This window comes from Camelus ferus, chromosome 13 (assembly GCF_009834535.1).
Source record: "Camelus ferus isolate YT-003-E chromosome 13, BCGSAC_Cfer_1.0, whole genome shotgun sequence".
Taxonomy (NCBI): domain Eukaryota; kingdom Metazoa; phylum Chordata; class Mammalia; order Artiodactyla; family Camelidae; genus Camelus; species Camelus ferus.
In genome coordinates, this window is record NC_045708.1 from 34,769,044 (window position 1) to 34,780,503 (window position 11,460).

Here is an 11,460-nt window from a genome sequence, read left to right on the forward strand (position 1 = left end):
TATTTATCAGTTTTCAAGAGAATGTGTTTTCTAAGATGATGAGGCTTCTTATCATTCTACAAAAGTGAACTGATTTTTTTTTTATGAATTAATAGTGTATTTTAAAATATTTGGTGTTTTCCAGCCAGGATTAGTCATTCTCCTGATTGAAGCTAAAACCGTCCCTTCTTTGACCATTGGGAGCCTCAGAAGTTAACTCCTGAGCCCTTTGGACAGGATCCTAGTAGTGTTTGAAAGTGCTCTTGCTCTCTGGTCTGACGAGATGCTCCAGGCTCATCTAGCACATTTCCTGCCTCAGTCCCAGAATCAGCCCTCTCTCTGAGAAGTGCTGGTTTCTTTCAGTGAGAATCGGTATTCCAAGACCACTATATTGGCACCAGGGATGCTCATTGCTGCTGGGTCAGTCATTGTTTCCAGGCTTATTTTGTGGGGGAAAAATCCACACTAGATGCCCTTTAACAGGTGTGCTTATAGTTTGCTGAGAGATTTTTAATTTTTTGTTTTAACCATGAACATGCTGAATGTTTATCACTGCTTTCTCTGCATCCATTGGGAAGATCGTATGGATTTTCTTTTTGATTCTACTAACATACATAGTGAACTACACTGATTTCAAATGTTAAAAACCAATCATGCATTCCATACTTAACTTGCTCGAAATGTATCATCCTTTTTATATAGTGCTATATTTGATTTGCTAAACTCTTATTAAGAATATTTATATCTGTATTCATAAGAGGTACTGGCCTATAGTTTTATTAAATGACTTTTTCCCCCTTCTTGTCTTTATTTTAAAGTTAAGAATGGTTTAAAAAAGGGATGAGCGGGGAGGAAGAGGATGCCAAGTTGACAAGAGTACATTGTGGGGGTTATGTGTCAATCTTGCTAAGCTGGAAGTACATTTCCCAGAACTCCCATCCCTGCATAATTCTGGGTTAGCTTGGACCATAGGAAGACATGAGCTGAGATTTGGAAAGCGGAAATGGAAGTAGCTGGGGCATTCTTTTGGATCCTGGGAAGGGCAGGGAAGCCCGCTAGCGTTGTTACTGCTCACAGGTGTAATTTATCTGCTGACAGTGGGCAGGCTTGCAGCAACTTACAGCTCCTGCCAGATCTCTTCAGACAGCTTCTCTGCCCTTGGGCGAGCTACGTATTTCTTTCCTTGACAAAGAGCAATAGGAAGACACTCCCATCTTTAAGGTGGAGAGTTTGGAGGCAGTAAGAGACTGTGACAGGTTCTAGTTCTTCCTTCTTTGTGGGCCTCCCTCCTCTAGTATGTCCTTGCAAGCAGCGGCCCAGGTTCCCAGCAAAGACTTTGCTGAATCCAATCCAATGCAAGTAGTCTCTGTTGTTAAGAACATTTCAGGATATTTCTAGGACACGCTTTCTAAGCACTCAAACTTCGTAAAAGTCTAAGGGAATACAGAAAACGGGTACAATAAAAATGGAACTAATCCCCCCCCAACTCAAACCACGTGTGAGAAAAAGGTCCTTGACCCATCCCAGGTGATTTCTATCGCACGCTAATAGTGAGCGCATGCGCCGTCTCCGTCTTCTCGGGCACGCTGATAGTGAGCGCATGCGCTATCGCCCTCAGCACGGGATCCCTGCAGCCATTCCGTGGAAGCCTGAAGCGAAAAGGCGGGCTGTTTGAGGAAGACGGGGGTTTTTCTGGAGGGCTTCCTGCTGACTCCGAGAAGCACATTTGCCACCAGAACAAGTGAAAGCTGGGGCAGCGGCTGCAAAGCGACCCAAAATGGAGCCCGGTCGAACAGCTTCAAGTTAACTTCTAGCACGAGTCTAGCACTGAAGGAACTTCCAGCCAAGTGATACACAGTCCCCATAGAGCGACGCGGAAACCTGGCTTATGTGTTCAAGAATGAGCAAAATTTTCTAACCGCCGCAGCCCAGAGACGCGTGTGCAGAGGAACAACAAACCACACGGTAGTAAATCTGCCTTTCACAAAGCAAAACCAGGAGTAAGAGTGAAGGCTGACTCCTAATGCCACAGATCATGCGATGGAGTTTCCCAGGTTTGGGGAAGTCGCAGGGGTCAGCACAGCCGGAGTGCAGTGGATAAGTCTCGCCCTGGGAAAACCACCTTCGTAATCACGTTATCTTGTCTGCCAGGTAAGCATAAATGATTGTTTTTTAAAATCAGTAACCTTGGTAATATAAAAATGAGTTGGAAAGTACTGCCTCCACTTCTATTTTCTGGAAGAGTTGGTGGAGAATTGGTATTATTTCTTCGCTAAATGTTTGATAGAATTCACCAGTGAAACCATCCTTGTCTGGAGTGTTTTTGTGGCAAGAATTTTAAGTATAAATTCAGCTTCTTTAATAGGTATAGCACTATTTGGGTGATCCATTTTTTTTTCTTGAGTAAGCTTTAGTAGTTTTTGTGTGTCATGAACTTTTTGTATTTCATCTGATTTTTTCAAATTTATTGGCTTAAATTGGTTCATAATATTTTCTTATTTATCATTTATTTCTAGGATCTGTACTCCATCCTCTTTGTCATTCTTAATGTTGGTAATTTGTGTCTGCTCACCTTTTCTTGATCAGTCTAGCTAGAGGTTTACTGATTTTATTGGTCTTTTTTTAAGGAATCAGCTTTAGGGCACAAAAGATTATTCACCTGGTTAATATGCACCACCACAAACTGAAAGCACACGCCTGGGAATGCATCCTAAGGGCCCAATGTGATGGGGTTAGGAGTGGTAGCTGAATATAAGACTGGATAAGAGAGATTTTAACCATTTGGGGGCATTAACCTGTGACTTAGGATTTAGCATCCTGGAAAGACACCTAAGCCAGTCCTTATGTGCTACTTTATGGCCTCGTTAATCTTGAAAATACTCGCATACACACACCTGATGGCCTGAAATAAATGAGGAAAGATGTTAAAACTGCCTTGGAAAAGGGCCAAAAGGTGCGAAGGCGTGGTCAGTGCTGAGATGGATTTAGTATAGAAATCTGAGAACCTGTCAGCTGACTGTGTCACATGTGAGGGTCCTGAGGCCAGCCTTCACCAATGCAGTGAGAAATCTGCTGGTGAAAGGGCCCCTGCATCCCTAAGAGCTCAGTGGTTATCCTCTGCAGCAGCAGGAGACCCTGTCATGAAACTGTCCCTACTATTAATGAGCATGACAAAATTCTGGAATAACAGATCAGGTTTAACGCTTCACTGTCAAAGTGGAGGTGGATGTGATTATGTAATGGGCAGCAAAGCCGCAATGGTGACCACCCAGTCCTGACCCACGGGGATCTATGGCAAAGTAGTGAGATGGGTGGGTAGGCAATGAGGGGTTTTCTTGTCTTAATCAAAAAAGGATTGAGAGCAGGTAGGCAGAAGACTGATGTCAGCTGCCAGAAGGAAAAATCTTGATCCCTCAACCAGTTTCCAGACTTGAGCCAGTTCTCAAATCCAGAGCTCACTAGTGAATGCTGAAGTCAGACTCCTTTTAGAAAGGACCGTCCCATACCACAGAAAGTACATATAATGGTGTTTCCTCCAATCTTTCTCCAAATGGACCAATGGCCATTTTCCAGAGTAATAAATACCAGAGAATAAAGTGCACACTGCTCTTTTGAGGGCTTCTAAATACAGGATCTGAACTGATGTGTTTTCAGGAAACCCCACATGCCAGTATGACTTCTTGATGAAAATGAAGGTGTAGGGAAGCCAAGGATAAGTTAAATCCTGACCCACTCCATAGTAGATCCAATGTGGTCCTTTCCCTGGGACCCAGATGTGTAATTGAGATGCACATACTTAGCAGCTGGCAGGAATTTCATATTCATTTCATGATCTGCAGAGCAAGAGTCATTATGGTGGGAAAGGGAAAGTGCTTGCCCCTGAAATTGTACCGCATCCCAGCAAGATAATACATCAGAAGCAATACCGATTCTATTGGAATGGTAGACGTTAGGCTTAGAAAATGTAGGAGCGGTAGTCCTCATCATATTCCCATTTGATTCACCACTCTGACCCCTGAACAAAAAGATGATTATGGTGGAAGATGGTAGATTACTGTAAAAGTAAATGCTAGCCTCATCGCAGTTATACAGATGTGATGTGTTTACTTGAATTCATCAAAACAGCCTCTGGCATTTGGTATGAGCTGCTGACCTGATAAATACATTCTTTTAATCCCTATAATAGAAAAGAATCAGAAACAAATACATTCGCTTTAGAACAGCAGTGCATATTCAGTCCTGCCCCAGAGCTACATTCGCGTCCCCATTCTCTGTTACAGTGCACAGTGTGGTCTGGAGGGGCCTTGATTGTTTGGACAGCCCTTGGGACAGCCCACTGCTCCTACTATGTGTGTGACATCACAGTATACATGCCTGCAGAGAAGGAAGTGACCAGAGGTCTGAATGCCCCGGGAAGACATACGAAGGCTAAAGGAGACCAGGTTACCACCCGCAGTGACTTGATGTTAGGTGTTCAGGGAAAGGGCTTCTGAGGAGGAAACAGCTAGTTAGTTGTAGTTACCCTAAATCCAAATGAATATGACATGTTTGAGAAACAGGACAAAGGCCACTGTGGCTGGTGCACAGAAGACAGGTGGAGGGGGTGACGTGCTCTGGGGTCACATCAGATAGGGTCGTGGGTGCCAGGCCAAGATGTGCAAGTTTTAATTGACCCATTTGAAACTTTTTTTGCTCTAAGGGTGATGGGAAACAAAAGAAGGGCTCTCAACAGGGAATTGATGTCTCAGTCTGTTCAGGCTGCTATAATAAAATACCGTAGACCAGGTGGCTTGTAAAAAGCAGGTTTGTTTCTCAGTCCTGGAGGCTGGGAAGTCCAAGCTTGAGGCACTGGCAGATTCAGTGAATGGTGAGGATTCCACGTTCATAGATGGCTATGCTCTCTCCACGTCCTCACGTGGTGGGAAGGGACTAGGGAGGCCTGTGAGGTCTCTTTTATAAAAGCACTAATCTCATTCACGAGGGCTCCAATCTCATGACCTATGCACCTCCCAAGGCCCCACCTCCTAGTATTACCCTGTTGGGCATTAGGTTTCAACATATGAATTTAGGAGGGGTGGGGAACACAAGCATTCAATCTGTAGCAGATGATATGATTTATGATTTTTAAAATAAAGCACTTTGGCTGTGAGTGGAGAGTGGATTGCAGGGGATTAAAGGGAAAGCAGGATCCTTAAGGGAAAGTGTTGCATTCACACAGCTGAGGATTGTGGTTGCTCTAAAGTGGCTGTAGTGGGGATGGAGAGAGGTGGATGGATTTAGCATGTATTTTGTAGGACTATTAATGCCATAGAGATGCAGGATCAAAAGGGAGACATCAGGCATAACAACCAAATGTTTGGCATGAACAACCAGATGTGCCTTTTGCATGGATAAGAAAGACTGAGGAGATTTGGGGCAGGGATTTAAAAAAAAAAACAACCTGGAAATCAAAAATTCTGTTTAAGTCTGAGATAGCTGGTGATTCACTGACCATAAGAATCTGAATTTCTGGGATGGCATTAGGCTAGAGATGAGGATCTGGAATTGTTGGCACAATTCGTGGGTTTTCAAGCTGCATTTTGAGGCTGGGGACCATCCAGATGGTTGGAGGTGGTATCATGGTGTCACAGTGCTTGGGCTTTGAAGCCAGATGAAGTGAGTTTGAATCCTTCCTCTACCACTCACTAGTGGTGGCCCTGGGCATGTCACTCTTTGTGTCTCCAATGCCTCATCTATAAAATGGGGACTGTATACCTTCCTTTAACGGTTGTTGGGACGGTTAAGCACTTATGTAAATCGCCTCACATTAGCAGTAGTAGATGTTGTAGACGTTGGCACCGTCGTTGACCAGGTGAAAGCTGCTTGAATTATAGCTGTAGTGCCTAGAAGTAAGTAAACATGCTAGTTTTTCAAACCCAGATGTTTGAACTACTAACTCATATTCAATACTACCAAAAAAAAAAAAAAAAAAAGAATCTAGATAAATGTTTACACAGGCCTTAACTAGGATTGGGGCAGGGTGTAGGAATCTTGGGGTAGATGGCAGCCACCTAGGAACGGTTCTGTGCCATGAATTTGCACGTGTTTTCCAGTGATCGATAAAGCTATAAAATATCTTTGACAGAGGAGAACAAGTCTTATAGAATAAATAGGGATTTTGAAGTCAGCCAGACCAGGGTTCAAATCTCCAGTTTGTCCTGACCTGGCCCTTAAGCGTGGACTTCAGTGGTGGGGAAAGTGTTGAAGACTTCCTATTGGTAATCCCCTTGGCACGAGCAGCCCACATCGGCCCCTTCAGGATCCACATATTTAATAAATATGTCAGCTGGCATCTTTGTCATTTTTATTTTAATGGAGCTCGTCAGGAGCTTAGCATTGAGGAGCCCTTGAATTTGAAGCTTATGGAGCAATTAAACTCCCTCCTGGGACAATCCAGACCTAGAGACTGTCAGTGCATAGAGATAAGCAATTGTGTATTTGTCTCCCTCTTGCCAGAAAAATGGAACACTCCAAAGTTCATCAAGGACATACACTGTATTTCAATGAGCCATATATACATTGCATACTATGTAATTAATCTAGAAAACTACTTGTCTAATAAACTCAGGGAAGCGGCCCATCTTCTATTAATTTCCTTTAATTAGCTATTGTCAGGAGAGCACTGAATGCCTGCCTGAAGTGATTCCTACCCACCTGATGGGAATGGTCAATAACCCTGAACCAACCTTGGCCTTGCTTATAAGCAAAGTGCTGACACATCCATGCTGTCCTCCCACGACAGTGCATCCCTGACAGTGAGAGTCAGAGATGACAGATAGCATTATCCCCGTCAGATTCTGGAGCTTGGAGAGATGAAGTGACTTGCCTGAGGTCACAGGGAGGTTTTGTGTCTCTGCAAAGCCAGGTCATTAAAAATATGGGCTCTGGACTTAGGCACATGTGCATTCAAATCCCAGCTCTGACAGTTACTAGGGTATGTGACTGACCTTAGTGGCCATGGTTAGCACCCATCTTTACCCCCTTGCCCTCATCACTGTAGGGAATGCTCCCCAACTTCTGACTGCCAGCACCTGCATGTACCTGGCCACCAGCGCCTGCTTTGCCCTCTCCCCCAGCAGTCTAGAAGTGACAGGGAACTCAGGCTCCTTGACAGCAGCCTCAACCAAGACTGGTTGGAGTTGGTGAAAAAGACCCATCTCTCTCATCCCTTGGGTGAGGTAATTCTGAGACATGAGTAGTCTGGCTCCCTGAGTTTTCCCAGCAGGATTAGGCTCTGGTTATGCATGGTAGCAACTAGCTTGCTATTAAGCATTTCACTGACTGCCTACTCTTCTCATCTTACTTTCCCATTTCCCTACTGGTTTTTCTCTTTTTTTTAGATTTTGTTTTTTTATTCAAGTGTAGTTGATTTACAATGTTAGTTTCAGGTGTACAGCAAAGCGATTCAGTTATATATATATATATATATATATATATATATATATATACATACACACATACGTGTGTGTATATATATTTCAAATTCTTTTCCATTATATGTTGTTATAAGAAATTATAGTTCCCTGTGCTATACAGAAGATCTTTGTTTATCTATTTTGTATACAGTAATGTGTGTTTGTTAATCCCAAACTTCTAATTATCCTTCACCTGTCCTTTCCCCTTTGGTAAACAGTTTGTTTTCTGTATCCCTGAATCTATTTTTGGTTTGTAAATAAAATTTGTATCTTTTTTTTTAAGATTCCACATATAAGTGATATCATATAGTATTTTTCTTTATGGTTTACTTCACTTGGAATGATGATCTCCAGGTTCATCTTTGTTGCTACAAATGGCGTTATTTCATTCTTTTTTATGGCATAGTAGTATTCCATTGTATAAATATACCACAACTTCTTTATCCAGTCATCTGTCAATGGACATTTAGGTTGTTTCCTATCTTGGCTATTGTATATAGTGCTGCTGTGAACATTAGGGTGCATGTATCTTTTCAGATTATAGTTTTCTCTGGACATATGCCCAGGAGTGGGATTGATGGATCATATGGAAAGTCTATTTTTAGTTTTTTAAGGAACCTCCGTACTGTCCTCTGTAGTGGCTTCACATTTCCACCAACAGTGTAGGAATGTTCCCTTTTCTCCACACCCTCTCCAGCAATTTCTTATTTGTAGACTCTTTAATGATGGCCATTCTGACTGGTGTGAGGTGATACCTCATTTTAGTTTTGATTTACATTTCTCAGATAATTAGCGATATCGAGCATCCTGTCATGTGCCTGTTGGCCATCTGGATGTCTTCTTTGGAGAAATATCTATTGATGTCTTCTTCACATTTTTTGATTGGGTTGCTTATTTTTTGATATTAAGCTGTATGAGCTGTTTGTATATTTTGGAAATTAGTCTTTTGTTGTTTGCATCATTTGCCAATATTTTCTCCCATTCTGTAGGTTGTCTTTTTGTTTCATTTATGGTTTCCTTTGCTGTGAAAAGCTTTTAAGTTTAATTAGGTCCCCTTTGTTTATTTCTAATTTTGTTTTCATTACTCTAGGAGCTGATTCAAAAAAAGTATTGCTGTGATTTATGTCAGAAGATTCTGCCTGTTTTTCCCTAGAAATTTTATGGCATCCGGTCTTAGACTTAAGTCTTTAATCATTTTGAGTTTATTTTTGTATATGGTGTTAGAGAAAGTTCTAATTTCATTCTTTTACATGTAACTGTGCAGTTTTCCCAGTGCCGCTTATTGAAGAGACTCTTTCCTCCATTGTATATTCTTGCCTTCTTTATCATAGATTAATTGGCCGTAAGTGTGTGGGTTTATTTCTGGACTTGTATCCTGTTCCATTGATCTATGTGTCTGTTTTTGTGCCAGTACTACATTGTTTTGATTACTGTAGCTTTGTAGTATAGTCTAAAGACAGGGAGCATGATCCCTCCAGCTCTGTTCTTCTTTCTCAAGATCGTCTTGTCTATTTGAGGTCTTTCTCATGTTTCCATACACATTAAAAAATGTTTTTGTTCCAGTTCTGTGAAAAATGTCATTGGTAATTTGATAGGGATTGCATTGAAGCTGTACATTGCCTTGGGTAGTAGGGCTATTTCAACAATATTGATTCTTCCAATCCAAGAACATGGTATATCTTTCCATCAGTTTGTGTCATCTTTAATTTCTTTCATCAGTTTCATAGTTTTTGGAGTACAGATCCTTTGCCTCCTTAGGTAGGTAGGTTTATTCCTAACTATTTTATACTTTTTGATGAGATGATAAAATGGGATTGTTTCCTTAATTTCTTTTTTCTGATACTTTGTTGTTAGTGTATAGAAATGTAACTGATTACTGTACATTAATTTTGTATCCTGCAACTTTACTGAATTCATTGATGAGCTCTAGTGGTTTTCTGTTAGTGTCTTTAGGATTTTTCTATGTATAGTATCATGTCATCTGCAAACTGACTGTTGTACTTCTTTTCCAGTTTGGGTTCCTTTTATTTCTTTTTTTGTTTGTTTTTCCTCTGATTGCTTTGGCTAGGACTTCCAAAACTATGTTGAATAAAAGTGGCAAGAGTAGGTATCCTTTTCTTGTTCCTGTCTTAGAGAAAATGCTTTCAGCTTTTCACCATTGAGTATATGTTAGTTGTGGGTTTGTCATATATGGCTTTTGTTATGTTGAGGTATGTTCCTTCTATGCCCACTTTCTGGAGAGTTTTTATCGTAAATGGATATTGAATTTTATCAAAAGCTTTTCTGCATCTATTGGGATGATCATATGGCTTTTATTCTTCAATATGTTACTGTGGTGTATATCAGTGATTGATTTGTGGATACTGATTGAAAAAGCCTTGCATCCAGGGGTAAATCCCACTTAATCATGGTGTATGATTCTTTTACTGTATTGTTGGAGTCAATTTGTTAGTATTTTGTTGAGGATTTTTGCACCTATATTCATAAGTGATATTGGCCTGTAATTTTCTTTTTTTGTGATGCTCTTTTTCTGGTTTTGGTATCATGGTGATGGTGGCCTCATAGAATGAATTTGGAAGTGTTCCTTCTTCTGCAGTTTTTTTTGGAATAGTTTCAGAAGATTTGGTATTAACTCTTCTCTAAATGTGTGGTAGAATTCCCCTGTGAAGCCGTATGCTCCTGGACTTTTGTTTCTTGGGAGTTTTCTAATTACTGATTCAATTTCAGTGCTGGTAATTGGTCTCCATATTTTCTATTTCTTCCTGGTTCAGTGTTGGGAGGTTGTATCTTTCTAGGAAATTGTCCATTTCTTCTAGGTTGTCCATTTTGTTGGCATTTATTGCTCATGGTATCCTCTTATGATCCTTTGTATTTTTATAGTGTTGGTTGTAACTCTCCTTTTTAGTTTCTAATTTTATTAATTTGGGCCTTCTCCATTTTTTTCTTGATGAAACTGGCTAAAGGTTTTCAAAGAACTAGCTTTCAGTTTTATTGATCTTTTCTTTTTCTCTTTCTTTTTCTTTTTAGTCTCTATTTCTACTCTAATCTTCATGATTTCTTTCCTTTTAACTTTGGTTTTTGTTCTTTCTTTGATTGCTTTAGGTGTAAATTTAGATTGTTTATTTGAGAGTGTTCTTGTTTCTTGAGGTAAGCTTGTATTGCTATAAACTTCCCTCTTAGAACTGATTTTGCTGCATCCCAGAGGTTTTGGATCTTCCTGTTTTCATTTTCAGTTGTCTCGAAGTATTTTTTGATTTCCTCTTTGATTTTCTCAGTGATTCATTGGTTGTTTAGTAGCATATTGTTTAGCCTCCACATGTTTGTGGTTTTTGCAGTTTTTTTTCTTGTAGTTGATTTCTAATGCTTTATATGATTCAGTTTTCTTAAATTTACTGAGGCTTGCTTTGTGGGTGAGCATATGATCTATCCTGGTTCCATGTACACTTGAGAAGAGTGTATTCTGCTGCTTTTGGATGGAATGTTCTATAAATATCAATTAAGTCCATCTGGTTTAATGTGTCATTTAAGGCCTGTATTTCCTTATTGATTTTCTGTGATATGTCCATTGATGTAAGTGGGGTGTTAACATTGTTATTGTGTTACTGTCAATTTCTCCTTTTATGTCTGTTTTCAATTGCCTTATATATTGAGGTGCTCCTGTGTTGGGTGCATGTATATTTACAATTGTTCTATCTTCTTCTTGGATCATTATGTAGTGCCCTTCTTTGTCTCTTGTAACAGTCTTTGAAGTCTCTTTTGTCTGATGTAAGTATTGCCACTCCAGCTTTCTTTTGATTTCCATTTGTATAGAGTACCTTTTTCCATCCTCTCACTTTCAGTCTATATGCATCTGTAGCTCTGAAGTGAGTCTCTTGTAGGCAGCAAATATATGGATCTTGTTTTTGTATCCATTCAGCCAGCCTGTGTTTTTTGGTTGGAGCATTTAGTGCATTTACATTTAAGGTAATTATTGATATATATGTTCTTCTTGCCATTTTGTGAATTGTTTTAGTAGGTCTTTTTCTTC

General features: G+C 40.3%; 1 non-coding gene across 1 annotated transcript; it reads right to left on the reverse strand.

The window, feature by feature from the left end:
• Positions 1-1,974: 1,974 nt before the first annotated feature.
• Positions 1,975-2,138, reverse strand: LOC116668406. Its single transcript, XR_004325573.1, has one exon. It is a non-coding gene; the product is annotated as a U1 spliceosomal RNA (small nuclear RNA).
• Between the last annotated feature and the right edge of the window lie 9,322 nt (positions 2,139-11,460).